At 49.3% G+C, this 16,764-nt stretch overlaps 1 long non-coding RNA gene across 1 annotated transcript; it reads right to left on the bottom strand.

Moving 5' to 3' along the window:
• Positions 1–3,661: 3,661 nt before the first annotated feature.
• LOC123335096 lies at positions 3,662–9,579 on the bottom strand. Its single transcript, XR_006553428.2, has 2 exons — positions 9,358–9,579; positions 3,662–4,139 (listed from the first exon to the last, which is right to left on the bottom strand). It is a non-coding gene; the product is annotated as an uncharacterized LOC123335096 (long non-coding RNA).
• Positions 9,580–16,764: the final 7,185 nt, after the last annotated feature.

Here is a 16,764-nt window from a genome sequence, read left to right as displayed (position 1 = left end):
CTGCACGTGGGGACAAGGTGGACACAAAGTCCTCCCCCGGTAAGTGAAGGTGGGGACCGCATCAGGATGCCATGCTTGCTTAGACCCAGAACTGAGCTCCGACACACCCTGCCCCCTGTGAATGACCTCTGCCCTGTCCTGATCCTTCCAGAAGGGGTTCAGGAGGCTGAAGTCTGCCCGGTCACCAGAAGACACCAAGGGGAGAGTGGGCCACGGGGCGGTGGGGGAGGGTGCAAACTCCAGGGCTGGGGGCAACGGCCCTCAGTCCCCTCCCTGTGCCAGGCTTCCAAAGTGTCTCTACATGAACCGTGTCAGTAATAACCACCCACTGTTATTTTCTTGTTTCTTTCATGCTTTCTTAAAGGAACACGTTTGTCTGTGGCTTGGTTTTCCTAGAGAGAAGGCAATGGCACCCCACTCCAGTACTCTTGCTTGGAAAATCCCATGGACGGAGGAGCCTGTTAGGCTGCAATCCATGAAGGGAAGCCACATAAACTCCACATCTTCTGTGGCTTTAGGCAGGGGCCATGGGACGGAGAGTTAGGGGTGGTGCAGGCAGAGGGGCTTCATCTGAAAAACAGTGGGGACCCAGAAACTTGCAGGAGCTCCTCACCTGCACCTCCCACCAGAGCTGAGCCTGGAATCCCCTGGAAGGCTGAGCAGGTCAAAGCTTCTCTTTCCCCTCCCTCCCCTCTCCTCCCTCCCCTCTCCTCCCCTCAAAAAGCTGACTCGTGGGCCAGCCCACAACACTCCAAAATTCCCCATCACCCACACCCTGCAAGCTCCTCCCTCACAGAAGTAGGACGACCTACAAGGCAACAGATATGGTGTGTGACCCCAGAGCTGGGGGTCTCAGCTGACCTTGAGTAACAGGGCTGGTGTTTTACATAGCCGCCCAGCCCAGGGAGCTGCCAGCAGCCACAAGCCACGATCTGAGGTGGAGTTGGGGGAGTGCGGATGTGAGCTGTCTGAGATCCCATCCTGTCCCCGCGATGGTGGCCAGGCCTCACCTGACACCGTGACTGCCCTGCACAGGCACAGGAGTGCAGCAGTCACGGGGATGGACAGGCAGCTGCCTCTGCTGCATACTCCACTCTGACCGCAGCGGCCCCACGGCTGTACCAGTCCCGCCTGCACACGGCTCTGCTTGGCTCCCAGGACTCAGGGACCCTGGGTGAGTCAGTGAGGGCAGAGCTCCAGAGGCCAAGCCTGCCTTCAGCTGTCAGACCCGCCCTGGTCACCAGACTCATGAGCCCAACCAGTATCTGAAGCCAAAATGCCTTTGGGAGAATGACACCACAGACGCTGACCTCAGAGCTCAGACTCCTGAAAATTTACTAAACAGATTATTTTTAGTCTTTTTTTAAAGTGGGATGTTGGCAGGAAGAGGGGAGGGGAATGACTTCCTTGGTGGTGTTGTGGTTAAGAATCCACCTGCCAATGCAGGAGACACGGGTTCAATCCCTGATCTGGGAAGACCCCACGTGCAGTGGAGCAACTAAGCCGTGCACAGCTACTGCAGCCCAGGCGCCCAGGGCCTGTGCTTCCAACCAGAGCAGCCACCACAGTGAGAAGTTCCGCACAGAAACGAGAGAGCAGCCCCCACGCCCTACAACCAGAGAAAAGCCCGCATGGCAGCGAAGACCCAGCACAGCCAAAAGTAAATAATCTTTTTTTAAGTAGGAGGTTGCAGCATTCCCTGCTGGTGCAGAAGCTAAGACTCTGAGCTCCCAACACAGGGGGGGCGGGTTCAATCCCTGGTCAGGGCACTAGATCCCACATGCTGCAACTGAAGACCCTGCATGCCACAGCTAAGACCCAGCGCAGCCAATTAAATGAATATTCAAAGGTAGGAGGCTGTTCATCTGTCACCATAGAAAACTGAAACATTTTAGAGAAAGAAAAGAAAACAAAGATCTTATTTTGCAAGTTCTCGTGGTTGATTGCAAAAATTTTCTCATAATATGCAGCTGTTTAAGAAAAAAAAGAAATTTAGAAAATACAGAAACTAAAACCCACCCATAAATGTGTAGGGAACACCAATTACTGCAGCAACTGGCCACCACACACGGGAAGACACAAGTGTGTTTTTCTTCTACGAAAACTTTCAGCCTCCACCCCTCTTCCCACCGGCCTCTGCTCTGCTCACCAAGAAGACTACGCTTTGGCCTCATGATTGAGGGGGGCTTCTGTTGAGCTCAGGGAGGCAGGGGAGCAGGGCTGTGAGGTTGGGGGCACGGTCTGGCCTGCAGTGAGGAGAAAAGTGCGAGTGCTCCCCCTCTGGGTCCAGTAACTCCAGGGGCCTCAGGGGAGGCACCCGGGAAAAAGCCTCTCCTCAAACACCTTCCCTGCAGTTTCCACAGTTACAGCACATCCCACGTCTCGGGGCTCGACTGTGGGTTAACAAATCCTCTCTTGTTGGACAGAAAAGTGTTTCCACAGAGAATCTGCCCATATCTTGGCCTAGTTGGTTCTCTTGTTGGACATGAAGTGTTTCCACAGAGAATCTGCCTGGATCTCAGCCTCAGTTGTTTCTCTTGTTGGAAACGAAACGTGTTTCCACAGAGAACGTGCCCAGATCTTGACCTCAGTTGGTCCTCTTGTTGGACATGAAAAGTGTTTCCACAGAGAATCTCTCTGGATCTTGGCCTCGGTTGGTACAGATCTAACAGGCAGTATGTTCAGGGCTCAGGGAAGTTAGTCCTCAAGCTTCCTGGGATTAGGTTTACAGCGCCTCCTCACCTCCACCACTTCCACAGTCATGGAGCTTTCTCTTCCAGAGGAAGGTGTTTGGCAACATCAGCCACAAAGACACATACTGAAGAGGAGAAAGGCCACGGCAGGTGGGGCTGGGTGTTCTTGGGGGAGCAGAGGGGCCTTGGACACTCCATGCTGGACCCCTGCCCCACTGGCTTCTCCTCCTTCTCACTGGGCATGCAGCTTTCACCTCCTGGGTACCTGCCAGTGAGGGGCTCCCAAGACACCAAGCTGGGGTTGACGAAGGGTGAGCTGGATGCCAGGAAACCCAAGACCCTGCCGCAGGGCAGTGCACTGTGCACAAGGGCCGGCCTCACTGAACGGTTAGGCCCTGTGCATTCAGGACACCCTCTCTGGACTCCAGGTGGAGGTGCTGCTGTCCCCAGTGCCCACCTGGGTCTCAGGAGGTGGAAGAGAGATCAGGTTGTCCTTCCCACTTCCTGCCCAGAGAATGACAAAGGCCAGTCCCCAAAAGTCAGAGCAGGGTGGGCAGAGCAAGTTCTTGGGTCTCACAGGGTCCCTGTGAAGAGGGCTTTACTGCTGACTGGATCATTCTTGGCTGGTTCTCCTCCTGTGTTGTCTTCACATCAAATCACATGGACAAGGCAGTCGAGGTGCCCAAACATCACTCGCCTAGGTGCCGACAACCCTCCTTATTTATTAGGGCAGGGAGACATGGTGGCTGGTGTGACGCTCCCCTGGACCAGAAAAGAGACCCCCTAGGTTGTGTCTCTTCTACCTCCTGACACCCAGGTGGGCACTAGGGGCAGAGCACCTCCACCTGGGGTCTGGAGAGGGTGTCCTGAATGGACAGAGCCTAACTGTCCAGTGTGGCTTCAGGGGGTACAGGCAAGAGGGGCACTAACTCCTTTTTTTTTTCAGACAACCACTGAGTTCCTTTTGGTTTTTGGTTTCAGATCTTTTTGATATGGTCCATTTTCAGAGTCTTTATTGAATTTGTTACAATACTGCTTCCATTTTATGTTTTGATTTTTTGACTGCAAGGCATGTGGGATTGTTACCAAGTCCAAGCTCACTCTGCTTGCCTCACAACAGGCCAATAAATCAGAGGCAAGGTGCTGAGGCAAGGAATACAACTTTACTTGGAAAGCCGGCAGACTGAGAAGATAACAGACTAATAACTCGAATAAACCATCTTTTCAGGGTCTGGATGCCAGTGTCTTTTATAGAACACAGAGCTGGGAGGTGAGGAAATAAAGTGAAAAGGCCTTTAATCTGGAAAATATCTCCTGGAATGGCCAGCCTCAGGCGGAGACGTGTTACTTGCTCCCTTCCTGTAGCCACCCACAGGTGGACAGGTCCTGGGCAAAGGCAGAGGGGCAGGGTTTCCTGAAGCAGGCCATTATGTATGGACAGTATCCCTGTAGCAAACAAACCAACAGGAAGCAAAGGTTAAAGTAAAACATCCAACATGCAGTCATATTTTGTTCTTCCCTGTACCAGTTTCGCACTGTCGGTGTCCATTCCACAATCTTATGGAAAAGGGGGACCTGATTGTTCTAATTGCTCCACTAGTTGCATCTTTTGGGGAGTGCCCACCACTGGGCCAGTGTTCTGAATGTTGAGATTTATCTTTTGTTGCTCTTTGGAAAGTCTCTACTTCATATGTGTAGACATAAAAATATTTATAATCTAGGTGTTGAGAGTTATGTGTTATTCAGTAAGAATCTTCTAGGACTTCAAAACCGGGAAGCAGCACCTCAAGTTATGGAATTCAGCACTTCCCTGCGTGTGGGAAGATGCGCCAGCCATCTCACTGTCATCATCCCCTTTGATACACACCTCACCATCTGGGGCCAGCATCCTGTCTTCTCCTTACCGAGTTTCCTCAGGGATCACTGTGGGGAGTGGCTACAGTCTGATGGCTGCTAGAAAGCAGGTATTCTTCTCCTTCCCTCACGGCTCACCAGGAGAAGTGGCTTCTAGAGGGAAGGTTTTCTCCTCCCCGAGTTTCCTCGGGGCTCACAGTGGGGAGTGGCTGCACTTTGATGGCTGCTGGAAAGCAGGTATTCTTTTCCTTCCTGAGTTTCCTCAGGGTTCACCATGAGAAGTGGTTTCAGTTTGATGGCTTCTAGAGAGTAGGAGGGGGAACCTGGGTCCCCATTGAGATTATCTCAGCAGAAAGAGTAAGCACGTCCTGTGACTCCAGACAACTTCCAATGTTCAGGGATCAGCGTTCAGTCTGCAGGATCCATAGCCATCAGCTCAGCCACCATGCTCTGTACTTAGTTGCTATATAACCCTGAAACCTACACTGCAGGAGGCCCTCTAAATGTGGTGTCCTGTCCATCAAACTCTCAGTCACATCCTCCAAGCCCAACCCAGGCCCAGCTTCACTGAGTGGGTCTGGGTCTCACTGGGGACCCAGATTCCCCCTCCTGCTCTCCCACATTCCATACCTGAGTGGGGAAAAGGCAGGCGCTGGGGGCACAGTGCCTCCAAGCAGGTAGGGCAGACATTCTCCCATCACCCATTGTGGTCCATCCCTGGGAGCACAGTCTAATGTCACTTTAGCAGCAGAGGACATGTGTCCCCAGATCCGGCCCACTATCTGGGTAGTGTGAGCTGTGAGCACTAACACAGGAGTGACCTGCTTAGGCTGGAAGACTAGCTCCTGGGACATGAGCTGAAGTCTGAAAGTAGCTTCTCATTGGGGTTAGCCTTCTCCAGACCTAGCTTGGGGGCAGCAAGAGTGCAATAAGTGGCCCCCAACTGGGGCAGCCACACAGCACCTCTCGACAGCCCCGCGGAGACTGTGCAGCAGAGTGCCCACAAGCCCACATTCACCTGGCAGATGGCCTCTGAGAGGCCTGTGACAGACCAAAGCAGCCATGAGCCTGCACTCACACAGCAGAGAGCCTCAGCCTCTGAGAGGTCTGTGACAGGTCAGAGTGACCACGAGCCTGCATTAACCCAGTGTATGGCCTCTGAGAAGTCTGTGACAGACCAAAGCAACCATGAGCCTGTACTCACACAGCAGACAGCCTCTGATAGGTCTGTAACAGACCAGAGTGACCACAAGCATGCATTCACTCAGCGGACAGCCTCTGAGAGGTCTGTGACAGGCCAGAGTGACCACAAGCCTGCACTCACCCAGTGGTGAATTCTTGCCTGGAGAATCCCATGGACAGAAGAGCCTGGTGGGCTACAGTCCATGGGGTCACAAAGAGTCAGACACAACTGAGCACCTGAGCACACACACATGAAACAGAAACAGACTCAGGGACAGAGAGAACAGCCTGGGGCTCTTCAAGGAGGGGGGCGGGGTGTTGTTGGAGGGATGGAGTGGGAGGCTGGGGTCAGCAGATGTAGATTTTATAAGTAGACTGGATAAACAAGGTCCTGCTGCATAGCAGAGAACAATATTCAGTATCCAATGATAAACTATAAAAGAGTAATTTTAAAAAAGAATGTATATACATGTAAAAGTGTATCCCTGAGCTATGCAGCAGAAATTAACACATTGTAAACAAACTATACTTCAAAAAAAAAAAAATACTGATTAAAAAAAAACAAGAACAGACCCTACCCAATTACAACAGATACTAAACCCAGGAGCACAGAGTCCCAAGCAGTCAGAACACGGACCAACCAGTCAGAAGAGGGGCCAACAAGAGACGGGGTTGCACAGCAGCCCACAGGCTGGCTGTGAGCCCTGGGCACCATAAGCCACAAGTGCCGCTGGAGGAAATGAGAACTCTACCCACACGACTCCTCCTCCAGCTCAAGACGAAGTGCCTCTGCTTCCCCTGACCCCTTAACTGAAGGGGCCCCAGGACGCCCTGGCTTGGTGCTGGGACCAGGAATGTACTGGTCAGATCCCAATGCAGGGAGGTCTGTGAGGGCACCTCTGGAGCACGGTGGGCCAGGATGAGCGCAGCAGCTCAGCCCGTTCCTCGAAGGTCGGACAAAACAGAGTCCAGGAGGCCGGAAAATGTTCTAATGGACGGCAGGCCTCCACGTCTGGTGCCTCCGCTCTCTGGCTGAGGCCCAGTGCTGACCCCCTGTGCCAGTCTGCAGCACGCTCTGCGCACATCCTGGGGGCTCAGCGGCTGAGCCCCGAGGTGAAGGCTTGTGACGGCAGCCATGCCCACAGGCACCAACAGCACCGACCACCTGGCCACTGGCCCAACTGCGAGGTCCAGCAGAGACCAGTGGACACGTTGTAAGCTGTGCTCTAGGGTGGCCTCCATGTCACCAGTAAATGGCAGTGTCACGATGCAGGCCAGCAGGACTCAGCCTGGCGGATTGCTAGAATCAGCAGGGACACGCTTACCCATGAACACTCCCGGCCCAGGGTCAGGCAGAATCCTGAATAGGCAGACAACTGCAGAGAGCAGAGTCCACAGCACAGACAAGGTGCAGCCATCCCTGGGCAGGGAAGGGGCCCCATCTCAGGGGGCACCCTCAGGATCCCCCAGCTTAAGCATAAAGAGGCTTCAGGGACAGATGGTGGGAACAGACTTGGAGCTGCTCTTTAAGTAATGCAGGGCAGGACACGCAGGTGAGCGAAGGCCAGATGGAATTTACCATAAAAAGCAGAGTGTCTGGGGAACAGACGGGCTTGGGTGGCGCTGAGCCCAAGGGGGCTGGGAGTCCAGACTTAGAAACCCTATATGCCTCTCTCCCGTCTCTGCCTCCTAATCTACTTAACCCCCACTCTGCAGCCTGCCGCCGCCTGTCCTGTGCATCTCCATGCTCAGACCATCCACTCATTCACAGATATTTGCTTAGCACCTGCCTCTGGCCAGGTCGTGTTCCAGGCTGGGGACAGCCGTGAGCAGACAGACAATAACCCAAGTCCTTGGGGAGCAGAAACTCTACCAGAGACCAGACGCACCCCTCCTGTGGCCAAGCCCCAGCTGAGCCCTGCTCAGCCACCAGCCGGCCCTGCTGGGGCTCCAGCCCCAGACGCAGTTCCATCTGAGCTTCCCCCTTCCTCCAAGGAGGCGCCTCTCTGGACTTGCCACCCGTCAGCCCCTGCACCGCCCCCCCGCCCCCCGTGCCCTATGCACATACCACCATCTGAAATGGCCTCGCCATCTGCATCACCTCAGCGTACCTGGCCATGTCACGACCTCAGTGAAGGAAGGTCCCAGCTGCCCTCACACCCTTTCTGCTGAGTTCTCACCACAGATTCCCGTCACGGCAGCCTGGAAGGACTCTCCAGATGGGTGCGGAGCAGGGGCTCGGTGGGGCCCGAGAGGGTGGGCCCACCTGGGCCACTCAGTGGTCAGGGTAGGCAGGGACCTCCCAGTACCGGCTTGGACCAGACGGCAGGCAGACCAGCTTCCTTCTCCCTGGGACCACGAAGGGGCAAGGCTCTCATCGCTGCTCAGGGTCGTGGCTGCCCAGGAAGAGCTGTCAGTTCTACGGTCCTGAGCTCCCTGTGTGCTGTTACACGTTTTACCTGTGTGATCTCAACTCCCTCAGCAGAACGCTTTGGGCTACACGCTTGGAAGAATCAACAGGAATAGTTTAAGGTCACTCAAGGTAACACAATCCAGAGACAAAAGGCCCCACCACCTGCCAGGAGGCCCAGGGACAACACCTGGAAGGGAGCTGCTTGTGTCCTGCTCAGCGTCTCATGTCTTCCTTGGCGTGAGTTGTGCCCTCCTGGTACCCAGAGGCTGCTGTGCCTCCAGCATCACATCACACAGTCAGAAGGGAGTGGGAGGAGGAGAGCAGGCCCACCAGCAGAGCTGCACTTTGCTCCCAGGAGCCTGAAGGTGCTGTATGCCAGCTACCATTAGGGGGTCACATGGTGAGCATGGCAAGGCTGGCCCTGGCACTCTTAAGCTGGACCCCCTGCCTGCTCTTAGTCAGCCCACTGCCCTCTCAGGTTCCAGGTGAAGCCCACAGGATGGGCAGGGGCCCTGGTGAGGCCACAGAAGCACCTGTGGTGATGCCCTGTCCTGCCCTGCCTCGTGCTCTCCCAGGACTAGGTTTCCTCTTGGGGCAGAGAAGGCGTCAGGGCTCTAGACAGAGGGGGTGACAGGCAGCCACCAAAAAAGGTTTGATTCTTGTTTTTGGTGGCTTGCTTCTGACATTTGAGTCTGTAATACTGGAGTGGGTTGCCATGTCCTCCTCCAGGGGATCTTCCCAACCAAGGCATTGAACCCAGGTCTCCTGCATTGCAGGCAGAGTCTTTACTATCTGAGCCACCAGGGAAGTCCAAGAATACTGGAATGGGTAGCCTATCTCTTCTCCAGGGGATCTTCCCAACCCAGGGATCAAACCAGGGTCTCCTGCATTGCAGGAGGACTCTTTACCAGCTGAGTGACCACGGAAGCCCAGAAGGGAAGATTGCAGAGTGAAAATGATCAATTGACACTGCTCGCCCCAGACGTGGTCCTGGCATCACTCCTCTGTGTCCCACACCAGAAGGTGTTTCAGCACACAGCCCCTCTGCACCTCAGCTTCGGCCCCTGGGACATGGGGACTCTGACAGCCACCCCTTGAGCCTGTGCTGGTGATGAGGTGAGCAAACCCTTGTAATGGATTGAAAGCTGCTACAGATTCAAACCACAAAGCTATACTGCCACTCCCCCTGGTTACCAACTGGTACTCACCACTCACCTCACACACCAACAGGCTCCCTCTCTGCACTCAGCTGCACAGTTGCCAGTGTGTGGGAGTGCGATTTATGTAATTGTCCCTCGTGGTGGCAGTCTGCTTGTTTATGATCCTGTCCCCATGTTTCTGTTCAGTTGCTAGCCTTGTCCGACTCTGTAACCCCATGGACTACAGCACACCAGGCCTCCCTGTCCATCACCAACTCCTGGAGTTTACTCAAACTCATGTCCATTGAGTCGGTGATGCCATCCAACCATCTCATCCTCTGTCGTCCCCTTCTCCTCCTGCCTTCAATCTTATCCAGCATCAGGGTCTTTTCAAATGAGTCAGCTCTTCGCATCAGGTGACCAAAGTAGTCGAATTTCAGCTTCAACATCAGTCCTTCCAATGAACATTCAGGACTGATTCCCTTTAGGATAGACTGGTTGGTTCTCCTTGCTGTCCAAGGGACTCTCAAGAGTCTTCTCCAAGACCACAGTTCGAAAGCATCAATTTTTCGGCAGTCAGCTTTCTTTATAGTCCAACTCTCACATCCATACATGACTACTGGAAAAACCATAGCTTTGACTAGACAGACCTTTGTTGGCAAAGTAATGCCTCTGCTTTTTAATATGCTGTCTAGGTAGTTCATAACTTTTCTTCCAAGGAGTAAGAGTCTTTTTATTTCATGCCTGCAGTCACCATCTGTAGTGATTTTGGCGCCCCCCAAAATAAAGTCTGCCACTGTTTCCACTGTTTATCAGAATATAATCAATCTGATTTTGGTGTTGACCATCTGGTGATGTCCAAGTGTAGAGTCTTCTCTTGTGTTGTTGGAAGAGAGTGTTCGCTATGACCAGTGCATTCTCTTGGCAGAACTCTATTAGCTTTTGCCCTGCTTCATTCTGTACTCCAAAGCCAAATTTGCCTGTTACTCCCGGTGTTTCTTGAATTCCTACTTTTGCATTCCATTCCCCTATAACGAAAAGGATATGTGTTAATTCTAGAAGGTCTTCTAAGTCTTCATAGAACCGTTCAACTTCAGCTTCTTTAGCATTACTGGTCAGGGCATAGACTTAGATTACCGTGATATTGAATGGTTTGCCTTTGAAATGAACAGAGATCATTCTGTCATTTTTGAGACTGCCTCCAAGTACTGCATATCAGACTCTTTTGTTGATTATGATGGCTACTCCATTTCTTCTAAGGGATTCCTGCCCACAGTAGTAGATATAATGGTCATCTGAGTTAAATTCACCCATTCCAGTCCATTTTAGTTCGCTGATTCCTAGAATGTCAACGTTCGTTCTTGCCATTTCCTGTTTGACCACTTCCAATTTGCTCTGATTCATGGACCTGACATTCCAGGTTCCTATGCAATATTGCTCTTTATAGCATTGGACCTTGCTTTCATCACCAGTCACATTCACAGCTGGGTGTTATTTTCGCTTTGGCTCTATGTCTTCATTCTTTCTGGAGCTATTTCTTCACTCTTCTCCAGTAGCATATTGGTCACCTACCGATCTGGGGAGTTCATCTTTCAGTGTCCTATCTTTTTGCCTTTTCATACTGTTCATGGGGTTCTCAAGGCAAGAATACTGGAGTGGTTTGCCATTCCCTTCTCCAGGGAATCAACTCTAGTACAGAATAAAATATAAATTAAATCACACAAAAAAAGAAAGTGATCTGCCTGAAGAAATGTTTCAGTCTCGTGGCCATTTCTCATAACAGCAACTTTAAAATGATGCTGATGGGCTCTTAATAGTCACATGTCTACTGTCATGAAACCTCCTGAGATAAAACATCAGAAAAAATTCAAGCCAGAGTCAACTTTCAAGAAGCCAGTTTGAAGAGGTGAATGGTGCTCACAGTGTGTAAAATACAAAACACATGAAAGATTCTCCACGTCACTATTTGTAGAGGAAATGAATGGTACTCACAGTGTGTAAAATACGAAACACATGAAAGATTCTCCACGTCGCTGTTTGTAGAGGAAATGAATGGTGCTCACAGTGTGTAAAATACAAAACACATGAAAGATTCTCCACGTGGCTATTTGTAGAGGAAATGAATGGTGCTCACAGTGTGTAAAATACAAAACACATGAAAGATTCTCCACGTGGCTATTTGTAGAGGAAATGAATGGTACTCACAGTGTGTAAAATACAAAACACATGAAAGATTCTCCACGTGGCTATTTGTAGAGGAAATGAATGGTACTCACAGTGTGTAAAATACAAAACACATGAAAGATTCTCCACGTGGCTATTTGTAGAAGAAATGAATGGTGCTCACAGTGTGTAAAATACAAAACACATGAAAGATTCTCCACGTGGCTATTTGTAGAGGAAATGAATGGTGCTCACAGTGTGTAAAATACAAAACACATGAAAGATTCTCCACGTGGCTATTTGTAGAGGAAATGAATGGTGCTCACAGTGTGTAAAATACAAAACACATGAAAGATTCTCCACGTGGCTATTTGTAGAGGAAATGAATGGTGCTCACAGTGTGTAAAATACAAAACACATGAAAGATTCTCCACGTGGCTATTTGTAGAGGAAATGAATGGTGCTCACAGTGTGTAAAATACAAAACACATGAAAGATTCTCCACGTGGCTATTTGTAGAGGAAATGAATGGTGCTCACAGTGTGTAAAATACAAAACACATGAAAGATTCTCCACGTGGCTATTTGTAGAGGAAATGAATGGTGCTCACAGTGTGTAAAATACAAAACACATGAAAGATTCTCCACGTGGCTATTTGTAGAGGAAATGAATGGTGCTCACAGTGTGTAAAATACAAAACACATGAAAGATTCTCCACGTGGCTATTTGTAGAGGAAATGAATGGTGCTCACAGTGTGTAAAATACAAAACACATGAAAGAGTCTCCACGTGGCTGTTTGTAGAGGAAATGAATGGTGCTCACAGTGTGTAAAATACAAAACACATGAAAGAGTCTCCACGTGGCTGTTTGTAGAGGAAATGAATGGTGCTCACAGTGTGTAAAATACGAAACACATGAAAGAGTCTCCACGTGGCTGTTTGTAGAGGAAATGAATGGTGCTCACAGTGTGTAAAATACGAAACACATGAAAGAGTCTCCACGTGGCTGTTTGTAGAGGAAATGAATGGTGCTCACAGTGTGTAAAATACGAAACACATGAAAGAGTCTCCACGTGGCTGTTTGTAGAGGAAATGAATGGTGCTCACAGTGTGTAAAATACGAAACACATGAAAGAGTCTCCACGTGGCTGTTTGTAGAGGAAATGAATGGTGCTCACAGTGTGTAAAATACGAAACACATGAAAGATTCTCCACGTGGCTGTTTGTAGAGGAAATGAATGGTGCTCACAGTGTGTAAAATACGAAACACATGAAAGATTCTCCACGTCGCTGTTTGTAGAGGAAATGAATGGTGCTCACAGTGTGTAAAATACGAAACACGTGAAAGAGTCTCCACGTCGCTGTTTGTAGAGGAAATGAATGGTGCTCACAGTGTGTAAAATACGAAACACGTGAAAGAGTCTCCACGTCGCTGTTTGTAGAGGAAATGAATGGTGCTCACAGTGTGTAAAATACGAAACACGTGAAAGAGTCTCCACGTCGCTGTTTGTAGAGGAAATGAATGGTGCTCACAGTGTGTAAAATACGAAACACATGAAAGATTCTCCACGTCGCTGTTTGTAGAGGAAATGAATGGTGCTCACAGTGTGTAAAATACGAAACACATGAAAGATTCTCCACGTCGCTGATTGTAGAGGAAATGAATGGTGCTCACAGTGTGTAAAATACAAAACACATGAAAGATTCTCCACGTCGCTGATTGTAGAGGAAATGAATGGTACACACAGTGTGTAAAATACGAAACACATGAAAAGAGTCTCCACGTCGCTGTTTGTAGAGGAAATGAATGGTGCTCACAGTGTGTAAAATACGAAACACATGAAAGAGTCTCCACGTCGCTGTTTGTAGAGGAAATGAATGGTGCTCACAGTGTGTAAAATACGAAACACGTGAAAGAGTCTCCACGTCGCTGTTTGTAGAGGAAATGAATGGTGCTCACAGTGTGTAAAATACGAAACACGTGAAAGAGTCTCCACGTCGCTGTTTGTAGAGGAAATGAATGGTGCTCACAGTGTGTAAAATACGAAACACGTGAAAGAGTCTCCACGTCGCTGTTTGTAGAGGAAATGAATGGTGCTCACAGTGTGTAAAATACGAAACACGTGAAAGAGTCTCCACGTCGCTGTTTGTAGAGGAAATGAATGGTGCTCACAGTGTGTAAAATACGAAACACGTGAAAGAGTCTCCACGTCGCTGTTTGTAGAGGAAATGAATGGTGCTCACAGTGTGTAAAATACGAAACACGTGAAGAGTCTCCACGTCGCTGTTTGTAGAGGAAATGAATGGTGCTCACAGTGTGTAAAATACGAAACACGTGAAAGAGTCTCCACGTCGCTGTTTGTAGAGGAAATGAATGGTGCTCACAGTGTGTAAAATACGAAACACGTGAAAGAGTCTCCACGTCGCTGTTTGTAGAGGAAATGAATGGTGCTCACAGTGTGTAAAATACGAAACACGTGAAAGAGTCTCCACGTCGCTGTTTGTAGAGGAAATGAATGGTGCTCACAGTGTGTAAAATACGAAACACGTGAAAGAGTCTCCACGTCGCTGTTTGTAGAGGAAATGAATGGTGCTCACAGTGTGTAAAATACGAAACACGTGAAAGAGTCTCCACGTCGCTGTTTGTAGAGGAAATGAATGGTGCTCACAGTGTGTAAAATACGAAACACGTGAAAGAGTCTCCACGTCGCTGTTTGTAGAGGAAATGAATGGTGCTCACAGTGTGTAAAATACGAAACACGTGAAAGAGTCTCCACGTCGCTGTTTGTAGAGGAAATGAATGGTGCTCACAGTGTGTAAAATACGAAACACGTGAAAGAGTCTCCACGTCGCTGTTTGTAGAGGAAATGAATGGTGCTCACAGTGTGTAAAATACGAAACACGTGAAAGAGTCTCCACGTCGCTGTTTGTAGAGGAAATGAATGGTGCTCACAGTGTGTAAAATACGAAACACGTGAAAGAGTCTCCACGTCGCTGTTTGTAGAGGAAATGAATGGTGCTCACAGTGTGTAAAATACGAAACACGTGAAAGAGTCTCCACGTCGCTGTTTGTAGAGGAAATGAATGGTGCTCACAGTGTGTAAAATACGAAACACGTGAAAGAGTCTCCACGTCGCTGTTTGTAGAGGAAATGAATGGTGCTCACAGTGTGTAAAATACGAAACACGTGAAAGAGTCTCCACGTCGCTGTTTGTAGAGGAAATGAATGGTGCTCACAGTGTGTAAAATACGAAACACGTGAAAGAGTCTCCACGTCGCTGTTTGTAGAGGAAATGAATGGTGCTCACAGTGTGTAAAATACGAAACACGTGAAAGAGTCTCCACGTCGCTGTTTGTAGAGGAAATGAATGGTGCTCACAGTGTGTAAAATACGAAACACGTGAAAGAGTCTCCACGTCGCTGTTTGTAGAGGAAATGAATGGTGCTCACAGTGTGTAAAATACGAAACACGTGAAAGAGTCTCCACGTCGCTGTTTGTAGAGGAAATGAATGGTGCTCACAGTGTGTAAAATACGAAACACGTGAAAGAGTCTCCACGTCGCTGTTTGTAGAGGAAATGAATGGTGCTCACAGTGTGTAAAATACGAAACACGTGAAAGAGTCTCCACGTCGCTGTTTGTAGAGGAAATGAATGGTGCTCACAGTGTGTAAAATACGAAACACGTGAAAGAGTCTCCACGTCGCTGTTTGTAGAGGAAATGAATGGTGCTCACAGTGTGTAAAATACGAAACACGTGAAAGAGTCTCCACGTCGCTGTTTGTAGAGGAAATGAATGGCGCTCACAGTGTGTAAAATACGAAACACGTGAAAGAGTCTCCACGTCGCTGTTTGTAGAGGAAATGAATGGCGCTCACAGTGTGTAAAATACGAAACACGTGAAAGAGTCTCCACGTCGCTGTTTGTAGAGGAAATGAATGGCGCTCACAGTGTGTAAAATACGAAACACGTGAAAGAGTCTCCACGTCGCTGTTTGTAGAGGAAATGAATGGCGCTCACAGTGTGTAAAATACGAAACACGTGAAAGAGTCTCCACGTCGCTGTTTGTAGAGGAAATGAATGGCGCTCACAGTGTGTAAAATACGAAACACGTGAAAGAGTCTCCACGTCGCTGTTTGTAGAGGAAATGAATGGCGCTCACAGTGTGTAAAATACGAAACACGTGAAAGAGTCTCCACGTCGCTGTTTGTAGAGGAAATGAATGGCGCTCACAGTGTGTAAAATACGAAACACGTGAAAGAGTCTCCACGTCGCTGTTTGTAGAGGAAATGAATGGCGCTCACAGTGTGTAAAATACGAAACACGTGAAAGAGTCTCCACGTCGCTGTTTGTAGAGGAAATGAATGGCGCTCACAGTGTGTAAAATACGAAACACGTGAAAGAGTCTCCACGTCGCTGTTTGTAGAGGAAATGAATGGCGCTCACAGTGTGTAAAATACGAAACACGTGAAAGAGTCTCCACGTCGCTGTTTGTAGAGGAAATGAATGGCGCTCACAGTGTGTAAAATACGAAACACGTGAAAGAGTCTCCACGTCGCTGTTTGTAGAGGAAATGAATGGCGCTCACAGTGTGTAAAATACGAAACACGTGAAAGAGTCTCCACGTCGCTGTTTGTAGAGGAAATGAATGGCGCTCACAGTGTGTAAAATACGAAACACGTGAAAGAGTCTCCACGTCGCTGTTTGTAGAGGAAATGAATGGCGCTCACAGTGTGTAAAATACGAAACACGTGAAAGAGTCTCCACGTCGCTGTTTGTAGAGGAAATGAATGGCGCTCACAGTGTGTAAAATACGAAACACGTGAAAGAGTCTCCACGTCGCTGTTTGTAGAGGAAATGAATGGCGCTCACAGTGTGTAAAATACGAAACACGTGAAAGAGTCTCCACGTCGCTGTTTGTAGAGGAAATGAATGGCGCTCACAGTGTGTAAAATACGAAACACGTGAAAGAGTCTCCACGTCGCTGTTTGTAGAGGAAATGAATGGCGCTCACAGTGTGTAAAATACGAAACACGTGAAAGAGTCTCCACGTCGCTGTTTGTAGAGGAAATGAATGGCGCTCACAGTGTGTAAAATACGAAACACGTGAAAGAGTCTCCACGTCGCTGTTTGTAGAGGAAATGAATGGCGCTCACAGTGTGTAAAATACGAAACACGTGAAAGAGTCTCCACGTCGCTGTTTGTAGAGGAAATGAATGGCGCTCACAGTGTGTAAAATACGAAACACGTGAAAGAGTCTCCACGTCGCTGTTTGTAGAGGAAATGAATGGCGCTCACAGTGTGTAAAATACGAAACACGTG

The sequence above is a fragment of the Bubalus bubalis genome, chromosome 1 (assembly GCF_019923935.1).
Source record: "Bubalus bubalis isolate 160015118507 breed Murrah chromosome 1, NDDB_SH_1, whole genome shotgun sequence".
NCBI classification, from domain to species: Eukaryota; Metazoa; Chordata; class Mammalia; order Artiodactyla; family Bovidae; genus Bubalus; species Bubalus bubalis.
Note: the sequence above shows the minus strand (reverse complement) of the source record. Positions and strands in the feature narration are given on the sequence as shown.